Source organism: Amblyomma maculatum, chromosome 6, assembly GCF_055883805.1.
Source record: "Amblyomma maculatum isolate TAMU_Amacu chromosome 6, ASM5588380v1, whole genome shotgun sequence".
NCBI lineage: Eukaryota > Metazoa > Arthropoda > Arachnida > Ixodida > Ixodidae > Amblyomma > Amblyomma maculatum.
The window spans coordinates 140,598,090-140,609,565 of record NC_139349.1 but is presented as its reverse complement, the minus strand read 5'-3'; the positions used below and the strand labels follow the sequence as shown (position 1 = coordinate 140,609,565).

Genomic DNA, 11,476 nt, shown 5'->3' with positions numbered 1-11,476 from the left:
TCCGCGTGGTGTAAATTATGGCTAATGGAACTAAATTCTTCAAAATGCAATGTTTTACGTGTTTCCCGCACATCACCTGCTACTAATACATATCATCTGAATAACACTGCCCTCGAGGCTGTCACATCATATCGATATTTTGCCGACCATATAACTTCTTCTCTCACTTGGTCACTCCACATTACCACCGTAATTAACAACGCTAACAGCATGTTAGGCTACCTGCGCCGCAACTTCTCCGCCGCTCCTACTTCATTAAAACTAACGCTGTATAAAACGCTTGTCCGCACTAAACTCGAATGCGCATCAGCAATTTGGGACCCAAGCTCCACTAACTTAACTAATTCACTCGAGCTAGTGCAAAACAACTCTGCCCGGTTCATCCTTCTTAACTACAATCGTACAGCAAGTGTCACCTCCATGAAAAACATGCTAAATCTACCTACTTTAGCCTCCCGTCGAAAATTCTCACGGTTATGCTTATTTCATAAACTTTTCCACAATTGCCCCATTCTACGAGATGAACTAATTTCTGTGCCATATTTTATCTCATCCCGGCTTGATCATGCATATAAAGTCGGCATCACATCATACAAAGCCATAGCTTGTTCGCAGTCGTTTATTCCCCGCACATCAGCAGATTGCAATCCCGGATCGACAGCCAGCATTCAAGACAGCCTGCGATTCCGTGCCAACTTAGCTAACATTGTATACTCAGGCCCTTAACAATTGTAGTCATTGCTGTTACAATCACCAATGTTATTTTTGCCTTGCACTTACTATAGCAGCTAAAAATGTATAACCAGGAACATGACGCTTGTATTTTTCATTTTTGTTCTTTAACCTCTGTTCTATTATTTTTGTGACCACTGCCCTCTGTAATGCCCCTGGCCTTGAGGGCAATCATAAATAAAATAAATAAAAACAAAATAATGCTGGTCTTCGCCAAGACCATATTCACATTCGCCGTACTGCGCGCACTGCTGTCCGCCGGCGCCGCCATGGCGTCCCCCTCCCTCTTTCGGCACTGAGCGTCTTCAGCCCGATTGTGGCGCGTGGCGTCTCCTTCCCTGTCTTGGTACTCAGCGTCTTCAGCCCGCTTTTGGCGCATGGCGTCCGCCTATCTCTCTCGGTACTCAGTGTCCTCAGCCCGTATTTGGCGCATGGCGTCCCCTTCCCTCTTTCGGCACTGAGCGTCTTCAGCCCGATTGTGGCGCATGGCGTCTCCTTCCTTCTCTCGGTACTCAGCGTCTTCAGCCCGCTTTTGGCGCATGGCGTCCGCCTATCTCTCTCGGTACTCAGCGTCCTCAGCCCGCATTTGGCGCATGGCGTCCCCCTCCCTCTTTCGGCACTGAGCGAGTTCAGCCCGATTGTGGCGCATGGCGTCTCCTTCCTTCTCTCGGTACTCAGCGTCTTCGGCCCGCATTTGGCGCGTGGCGTCCCCTTCTCTCTTTCGGCACTGAGCGTCTTCAGCCAACACCGCCTAGACTACAAGGCCTCTTCATATCCTCCTCCTCCTCGCGCCTACGTCATCACACTACCACGGAGCTCTTTCGTCGTCTCCCGTCTCGGCGCATATCCGGGAGGCGGGTGCGAGGGGTGCGAGTGGTTTGTCTAGGTGGTGTTCATGCTCCAACCGCAGTGCGAGATTTCGCCTTCGTGCAACGTGTGTCGCAAAAGTTTTGCTAATTTGTTTTTAGAAATAAGCACTGGATGAGTGGCGGTGACAGGTCTGCGCTGATGCTACAGTGTTTTCATCAAGTGTGCACGTTAATGCCTGGACATTGCTGTGTACCGCGGTGCCGCGGAAACTATGATGGTGGGGATACAGTGAGAGTCTTCACGGTCCCATCGGACTCAGTGAGAAGGGCTCAGTTGATAAAAGCCATCCATCGTGCCGATTTCATACCAGGAAAGCGATCGGTGGAAAGGCAAATATTCCTCTTTACTATTTGTTATCGACAACTTCTTTGCATCATACGCTACATAGATACTCCGAGATTATGTGTACGTGATATATACCTTAAAAATAACGAGGGACTTTAGCAAGTAAAGTAGTGGAAGGCGAAAGCCCGAGAAATCTCATCTTGTCTAGCGTTCCTGACATCTGCAATCCCACACGAACGCGCGCCAAGGAACGCCAAGCGACAGGATCGCGATGGCGTACCATCCAAACGCACACTTGTCGGAGAAAGTGCGACGGATACTGCGCCTTTCCTCCAGAAGTCTCATCTTGTCTAGCGTTCCTGCATCTGAATTCCGCACTTGAACGCACACCGAGGAACGCAAGGCGACAGCTGCCGCAAAAGCGGGACACAGTCCACGACAGTATGAGCCATTAAAGGCTTCCACCTTAAAAAAGAACGTTGCCATAGTGCGAACCTTATTCTATACTACGTGAATGTGACTTAGAGACGCAGTATTACTGATATTTAGTGCGCGCGGACTTTAAACTAACTTGCGATCATTAGAACCTTAAAAGATAAGGCTGCTGTTTCTTTTTTTTACCTTCAGGTATTGCATCCTTTTAACGTCTCATTTCACATGCTAGGTCTGCGAGCGTCCCTTTAAGCCTGCGGAGATGGTCGACAAAACAAGTTACGTGGATGCGAAGACATGAAAAGTGATTGAAGCTAAGCTGAAACTGCTACGACTTATACCTGACGTGGGAAAGGCAGCGGCGACAGCGTGAACATGCTTCTAATCAGGCATTTTTGCATACTGCAGTTGCTGCTTTCTGTCATCGGTGACTGTGTCAACAGCATGCTCTGGGAGACAAGGACACACCCCCTTCAAGATAGCTACCGATGGACTGACCAGAACTACCGCCTGCCAGATCTTCGCTACAACGTGCAGGATCGCTGGCATACCGACACCACGTGCTTAGGAACATCACATGACCTTCAAGATTTTCAGTATAAAAGGCCTCATCTGTACCATTTCGCCTTCAGTGGGAAATGCAGCGGCGACAGCGTGAACATGCTTCTAATCAGGCATTTTTGCATACTGCAGGTAAGGCTCGACTTTCCTTGCTATAGAAGCGATGACCACTTTTTGCTGCTGCTGCCTTTCCCACAAAGGATGTGTGAACTAGTCCCGTCAGCGAAGGCGTTCTTCGCCAAATTGTTGTTATTGTCTGGCGACATTGAACAAAACCCCGGTCCTGGCGCCGAAACGGCTGCTATTCTTCGCAGTCTGCAAGAGGGTCAGACAGCAATTCTTAACAGACTAAGTGACATTGTGGAAAGACAAACTAAGCTGGAAAATCTAGTGAGTGACTTCAGAATACACATAGAATCGCTCGAGCCAAGGATGGCCGTTCTTGAAAGTAAAGAACATAAGACTGCGACAGCGCAATGCGGAATTCAAAGTCATTCTGAAAAAGTCGATGTGACAGCCAAAAAAATAGACTACTTAGAAAATAGTAGTAGAAGAATGAATTTAATTTTTCACGGCTTTGAAGATGCTGAGCCACGTGAAAGCTGGGAAACTTTTGAGAACCTTGTTAGGGCACTCTGAGGATACGTTAAAGGTAACAATAAGGGAAATCCAGAGGGCCCACAGAATAGGCAAACACACTTTTGAGCGTAAACGACCGATTATTGTAAATTTTGCGTCAAATAAGGACATCGAATCGGTCCTAAGCAATGACAATAAACTAAAAGGGCCGAACTTTGCAATCTCAAGGGACTACTCTCGGCGTGTCAGAGAAATTCAGCAAAAGCTATGGGCTGTTGGTAAGCCAAGAAAACTTAACGGTAAAGACAAAGTGGCCCTAACGTACGACAAACTTATCATAAATGAAGTTTTCGTATGGGACGATCTTACCCAAGATAACCAAATAAAAAATGACCACTCTTAAGCATCGGGAAACCTAACATTCGAAGTGCCCTGTTAATAAACTGTCAAAGCATTAAGAATAAAATTGATGAATTCTATAGCCTGCTCCAAATGTTTAATCCGTACATCGTTTTTGCAACAGAATCCTGCCTAGACGACTCAGTAAGGGACAGCGAAGTATTTCCTTTGGCATACCAGGTATTTAGAAAAGACAGGAATTCGAGAGGCGGTGGGGTGTTTATCTTGGCAAAAGAATTCTTGCATTGTACTGCAGTTGACATGGAAATCAATGATCACGAATCAGTCTGGTGCAGACTCACCACTCCTGATAAAGGAACGATAGCGTTTGGCGTCGTGTACCGCCCACCAAGCGCACGACCGTAAGTTATCTCCCCTTGATGACACGTTGGCTTCGCTTCCAGCTGAACGTATAGTGTTAGCAGAAGATTTCAACTTTCCAAACTTGAACTGGGGTGACAGCATACATTCAGACGGAACTTGTACAGCGTTTATTGATATGATTTCCAAGTATGGGTTTGAACAATACGTTGTGAACCCTACGGGTGGAAATAACACCCTATACTTATTATTTTGCAATGACCCGAATGTTGTTCATCACGTTTGTGTTTTACCTGGAATCAGTGATCATAAAATTGTAACCGCAATGCTTACTCTGCCACACCTTATTCCTCCTACTCATGAAGTACGGAAGGTTTATGACTATTCCAGGGCGAATTATAATGAAATCAGTCTGGGTTTAGAGGCAGCTTTTCAGGCTTTTACAGAACATTCGCCTGAGAGCGCAGAACTTCTGTGGACTTCTTTTAAAACATTGCTGACATCACTGATCGGAAAACACGTTCCTTTCAAAGAAATATCACACAAACCTAAGGTAGACAAACCCTGGATGACTTTTGAGGTCAAACGGAAGATAAAACAAAGGACCCGTGCTTACCAAAAATACAAAAAGAATCCTTCATGTGAACTTGGGTGCCATCTAAAGGAACTACATACAGCCTATACCTCAGCTATAGCTACGCCAAGGAGGTTTACTTCTCCGGACTCGCTGAATCTATTAACAGTAATCCCAAGGCATTTTGGAGCTACCTAAGAAAGACACGCAAGGAGAGAACAGGTATTCCGAGTATTCTTTACGATGGAAACCAGATATCTGAGAATAACGCTAAAGCTGACTGTTTTAATAACTACTTTAAGTCAGTATTTCTAAAAAAGAACAAAATAAATACTTTACACGGCACTACTTCTATAGTGCAAAACGTAATGCCTTCAATAACAATCACAGTTGAGGGTATCAGGAAGTGCCTAAACTCCATTGATGAAACCAAAGCAACTGGTCCAGATGGAATCTCTCCTAGAGTACTCAAAGCCTGTTCTTTCAGTGTATCTCAGTACTTACAAGTAATTTTTCGCAAAACACTCGAATGCAACCTAATACCCAAAGACTGGAAAAAAGCTTATCTGGTACCAGTTTTTAAAAGCGGTTCCAAATTTTCTGTGAACAACTATAGACCAATCTCACTGTGCTCCGTATGTTGTAAAGTGTTCGAGCACTTACTATACAGCAATATAATTAGACACTTAGAACAAAGCAGCTTTTTCTTTCCCAACCAGCATGGTTTCCGCAAAGGCGTGTCCTGCACCACTCAGCTGGTTGAACTTTTTCATGAGCTAGCGGACACTGCTGAAAAAAGGTTCCGTACCGATTCAGTTTTTCTCGACTATCGCAAAGCATTTGATTCCGTCTCACATGAACTACTAAAGTACAAAATGAGAACTATTAACCTGGATGATAAAGTTGTGAAAGTAATCGAAGACTACCTGAGCGACAGAATGCAATGCGTGGTAATTGGAGGCGAAAATTCTAGCTTTGTTGAAGTCACTTCGGGTGTGCCGCAGGGCTCGGTGCTGGGCCCGCTACTCTTCCTAATCTGTATCAATGATATCCCTTCAAACATATCTTCACAAATAAGATTATTCGCAGAATACTCTGCGTTGTTTATAGACCAATCCGTAATGTACAAGATGTAGATGCCTTGCAGCAGGACCTGAACAGCATAGCCTCCTGGTGCCAAACCTGGCAACTTGGCCTGAACACCAACAAATGTTACCAGGTAACATTTACTAAGTCTAAGATTCCTAATGAACCTACCTACAAACTAGGTGATACCACTCTCAGCACGGCAAATGAGGTGAAATATCTAGGAGTCCTACTAACTGCTGATCGATCCTTTTCAAATCATATTGATATGACCGTCAAAAAGCTGGGAAAATGCTCACCCTACTCATACGGACCCTTGGAACTGCTGTTCAGATTCTTAAAAGTACAGCCTACAAGTCACTGGCAAGGCCTCAACTGGAATATGCGTCTGCAGTATTGGATCCGCATCAGCGGTACCTGATTGATAAATTAGAAGCTATACAAAACCGCGCAGCCAGATTTATATCAAGGCAGTAATCCAGACATGCCAGCATAACACAGATAAAGAAACACATAGAACTCGAACCGCTACAGATAAGGCGCCAGAAGCAAAGGCTCAAACTTCTGCTCTCAATATACACCGACACAACAGGCATTGATAAGGGAAAGTACCTAAAAAGAGCCCACTATATTTCTAACAGGACAGACCACAGTTTTAAAATACGGGAAATGGCGCGTAAAACGAAGTACAAAAAGTACTCATTTTTTCCACGTACTATTTCTGAATGGAACAAGCTGCCAGCTGATGTGAGTGTAGACCGATATGTATTTTTACGGCTAATCAATGATTTGTGATTTTACTGTTCCTTCAAACTATTATTGTTGACCGAATGCACTGTTGTTCCTCTTGTATTTTTATTTTTTTTAAATCATTACTCCTTTGTCTACCCCCCCCCCCACCCCCCTCGTTTTTTTTGTTCTTTCTCTCGTGTGATTTTTTTTTTCTGTTGTTGATCTGCTCGTCACTTTAATGTTGTACACACTCCCCTACTGTAATGCTTCGGTGCTGCAGGGTGTACTGAAAGTAAAATAAATAAAGTACCACGCATACTCCCAAACTGCCCAGCGTATCTTTCTGGTCTAGCTACAAGTACCTCTCGAGAGTATATTTTAATAAATACTTTCATACTCGATACATTTTACGTATTTATTGAGCTGAAATCAATTCTAGAGCTACAAATAAAGTCCACTGCTGATCGTAGAGTTACATGTTTTGAGTGCTATGAAATCATTGCGAAACTTTCTTCCCATTTGTTTCCAAAGCGAGTACAGACACTTAAGAATGTCCCAGCATTTAGAAGAGATGACTTTCTGAAGCTATGTTTGTATCCGTAGCGTTATACTAAGACTGGCACAATAAAAGCAGTGCTTCTGGCTTTTCATAAACTCATTTAGATTATGTGCTGTTTCCTGAAACTTTAATCTTCTTTTGAAAATCCGCTGCACCAATATACAGACGTTTACTTGCGATATTGCAGCCGACTGAAAAGTTATGTACCTTCCTCCCTTCCCTAACCGCGCGGTTCAGGTGTGCACAGAAACAAGTGTGACAGATACTGCGCCTTTCCTTTCCTATGAACCAATTATTATTATTATTATTATTATTATTATTATTATTATTATTATTATTATTATTATTATTAAACAACGGGGATTAAAACACCAAAGAATGTTTTCGCATGCCGCAACAACCACAATTCTAGTGAAACAAGAATAAACCCGCAGCAACGCGCAGCAGCGTGCAGCTTCCGCGTTCGTTGTAGTGTGATGACGTCATGGAGGAGCGGAGAGGCCTTGAGTAGTCTAGGTGGTGTTGTGTAGTAGTCTAAGTGGTGTTGCTTCAGCCCGATTGTGGCGCATGGCGTCTCCTTCCCTCTCTCGGTACTCAGAGTCTTCAGCACGCATTTGGCGCATGGCGTCCCCTTCCCTCTCTCTGTACTCAGCGTCTTTAGCCCGATTATGGCGCATAGCGTCTACTTCCTTCTCTCGGTACTCAGCGTCTTCAGCCCACTCCTGGAGCATGGCTTCCGCCTCCCTAGTTGAGTAGTGAGCATAATCGGTCCACCGCGCCGCTTTGCATCCGCCTGGGTCTAACGATAATCCACTTCTCGGGCGCGTTCTGCCACATTCCCCCCGCCTCTCGTGCCCGCATCACCCCGCCGGAGTGGCGCAGTGGTTACGGCGCTCGACTACTGTTCCCAAGGACGCGGGATCGAATCCCGGCCTCGGCGGCCGCTTTTCGGTTGAGGCGAAAAGCAAGGCGCCCGTGTGCTGTGCGATGTCAGTGCACGTTAAAGAACCCCAGGTGGTAGAAATTTCCGGAGTCCTCCACTACGGCGTCTCTCATAGCCTGAGTCGCTTTGGGACGTTAAACCCCACAAAACCAAACCACAAAACCAATCTCGTGCCCGCATCAAAACATTTTCGCACCGCCCAACCCTCATCGCCTCTGCTCGCCTAGCCTTCGTCTCCGACTACGCGGCGTCAGATTTTCTCGGGCGGGCTTGCTGCCGAGGACCAGACGTACTTGCACCGCCCGCACTCTTAGAAGGCTACCAAGCATAAGCATGCGTAGATACACCATCCGCTCTTGTAAGACGAAGACGTCTCACACGAACATCCCACGCTATTAGTCTATTAGTCAGCGCGTATCTATCACACATGTAGTTACAGAAATGCGTCCGCTTAGTGTCCATTAAAATTTGCACAGCCAGCATACAGCGCGGGCGCATGGCCAGCTGACGTGTGAAATTGTGAGCTTGTGCGGGAAGAGTGCGAAGCACGACTCGCGAGCAGCATGGTGGCGCCATCTACCCTAATGAGATCGTTCCAGGTCGAAATCTGATTGCCGCCACCAAAATATCGCCACGAAATTGCATATTAGCAAAGCTTAAAATTTACGAAAATGTACGGTGTTACTCGCCTAATTTCTTTTTATTCCGCATTTCTAACTCCAAAGCGTACGGAAAAGCTTACACAAACACCCCTTTACTCAAACAAAACATTGTGGAAGTTTGTTACCTCGAGGATGTTGCAAATTTACTGTCGAATTCTGATGTGTCGTAATTCACACATTACCAGAGAGATATCAAAGCTAGATAGAAGATAGATCATATTGTCACGTAGCCGTTTAGGCCCGTAACCAGAAGGTTGGTTTTAATGGGGGGGTTGACCTAGAAGGCACAGAAGAGTAGGTCCAGAGAGCACTGAGAGACAGCAGCCGACTTCAGCTTCTTCTCGAACGCCACGAGACCACTTCTTCCAGTCCGCGCACGAGACTCTCGATGAACTGCCGCCTAGCGGCTGCTGTTGCACACGCTACATTACCCCCCTCTCTAAGAAAATAAATGCGAGTTTGATGAATTCAAAAGAGAAAGAAAAAAAAAATAAAGCAAGAAACATGCGGTAGGCGGTGCGCTAATTTTCTCGCGAAAAGTACGGTTTCATGCGCACGACATGAGCAACCTCGGATTTCTGCTGACGACGAGTAGAAGAAAAGCCGTCCGGAAGCACTTCGTAAGTCACGTCGCTCAGCTGACGGAGCACTTTGTATGGGCCAAAGTACTGTTTCAGAATTTTTTCGGATAGTCCCCGACGTCGAATCGGAGTCCAGAGCCACACTCTGTCGCCCGGTTCGAAAGTCACTACACGGTGGCGGTGATCGTACCGCTGGGCGTCTCGACCTTGCTGGTTCCGGATGCGTGCCCTCGCCAGCTGTCGCGCTTCTTCTGCGCGTTGAGTGAACTCCTCGGCGCCAACTTCGAGGTCACGGCCGTCGTGGGGCAACATGGCTTCGAGCACTGTCGAAACTTTACGGCCATACAATAAGGAGAAAGGCGTCATTTGCGTTGTTTCCTGCTGCGCCGTGTTGTACGCAAACGTGACGTACGGGAGGACGTCATCCCAAGACCGATGTTCAACATCCACGTACATGGACATCATGTCGGCGAGAGTTTTGTTCAGACGTTCTGTCAAGCCATTAGTTTGTGGATGGTAGGCTGTTGACCTGCGATGGGTAGTGCCGCTTAGCTGCATGACAGATTCCAGTAGCTTGGCAGTGAAAGCAGTGCCTCGGTCCGTTATTATAACTCTCGGGGCGCCGTGCCTGAGGACTATGCGTTCGATGAAAAATTTCGCTGCCTCGATTGCCGTACCACGCTGGAGGGCCTTTGTTTCAGCGTAACGCGTAAGGTAATCTGTAGCGACAATTATCCACCTGTTGCCGGAATCAGAAATTGGAAAAGGACCCAACAAATCCATGCCAACTTGTTCGAATGGGTATCTTGGCACTTGAACAGGATGTAGTAAACCGGCCGGTTTCACAGGCGGTGTTTTTCGTCGCTGGCAATCATGGCATGTTGTCACGTAATGGCGTACTGCGGCCGCAAGGTTTGGCCAATAATAACTCTTCTTAATTCGGGCCAGAGTTCGAGCATACCCCAGGTGACCCGCGGTGGGCTCGTCATGACATGCCTGTAAGATTTCTTCGCGAAGAGACTCCGGTACGACGAGGAGATAATCTCTTCCCGTCGGAGCGAAGTTGATCTTGTTTAAAACATTGCTTCGCATGCAAAACGACGAATGCGTTCTGGCGAAGAGACGGGGAATTTCTTTAGTGCGCTCTTCTAGAAAATCAATAAGTGGTGCGAGAGCCGGATCATTACGTTGCTGCTGCGAAACAGTGAGCGCGTCGACGGCTGCGATAAGGGGAAAGTCTGGTTCTTCGTCTTCTGTAAACTTCGTCTTCTGTAACTGCGTATCTGGTAAACTTGCGCGTCTCAACAACTGCTACATTTAAAGCCTGTTTCGTTTAGTGACCATAGCCTGGTCATGTGTACCATTGGAGCCAAGGAAGCGAAGCCGCGGTTTAACTGGTATTTATGGAAGCTTCACGACAATCTACGCATAGATGAAAGATTTGTAGGTGCTGTGCAGCGACGCATAAACATCTTGCTAGAAGTGGAACCTGAAACAGTACTTGAGTCATGGGAGCATATTAAAGAGGAAGTCAAGAGAGAGGCACTTGACAGATCGGGTTCGTTATGAACAGAACAATGGAGTAAAAGGATAGAATTGCAAGGTGAGCTTGACATTTTGTTCAGCTTAGAAAGTGCACTACCGGGGTCATATATGGAGCAAATCAGACAGGTTAAATACCAACTAGAGGCTACTGATATAGGCAATAACAAAGGGGCTGTCGGCATAGCACGAGCAGAAAGATTATTTTCCGAAAGAACGCACACCAAGCGTGCAATAAAAGAAAAATGGTACTCGATGAAGATTGAAATAAAAGAAATAAACACCAGCGACAGTGGAAAGATAGAACGAACGTTCATAGAGTATTTACGCTGCTTGCTAGGTCACGCGAGGCGAGTGGAGGAAAGATTTGAAAAATACTTATTGCCACTAATGCCACGACTCGATGACACTGTAAAACCAAGCTTGTAGATGCCCATCAGCATGCGGGAAATAGTAGAAAATACGATAGATCACTTGACCGCTGAAAATCTCCTGGTCTTGATGGATTGGGCGCAGCTTTTTATAAAGCTTATAGGGGTGAAGTTTCACCGTCAATGCATCGAGTTTGGAGTGAGCCATGTGATAAGGAAGAAACGCCACCATCATACGCACATGGTG

General features: G+C 46.1%; 1 pseudogene; it reads right to left on the bottom strand.

Annotated features, from left to right (window-relative positions):
• Positions 1 to 1,120: 1,120 nt before the first annotated feature.
• Positions 1,121 to 10,826, bottom strand: LOC146186892 (uncharacterized; annotated as a pseudogene).
• Between the last annotated feature and the right edge of the window lie 650 nt (positions 10,827 to 11,476).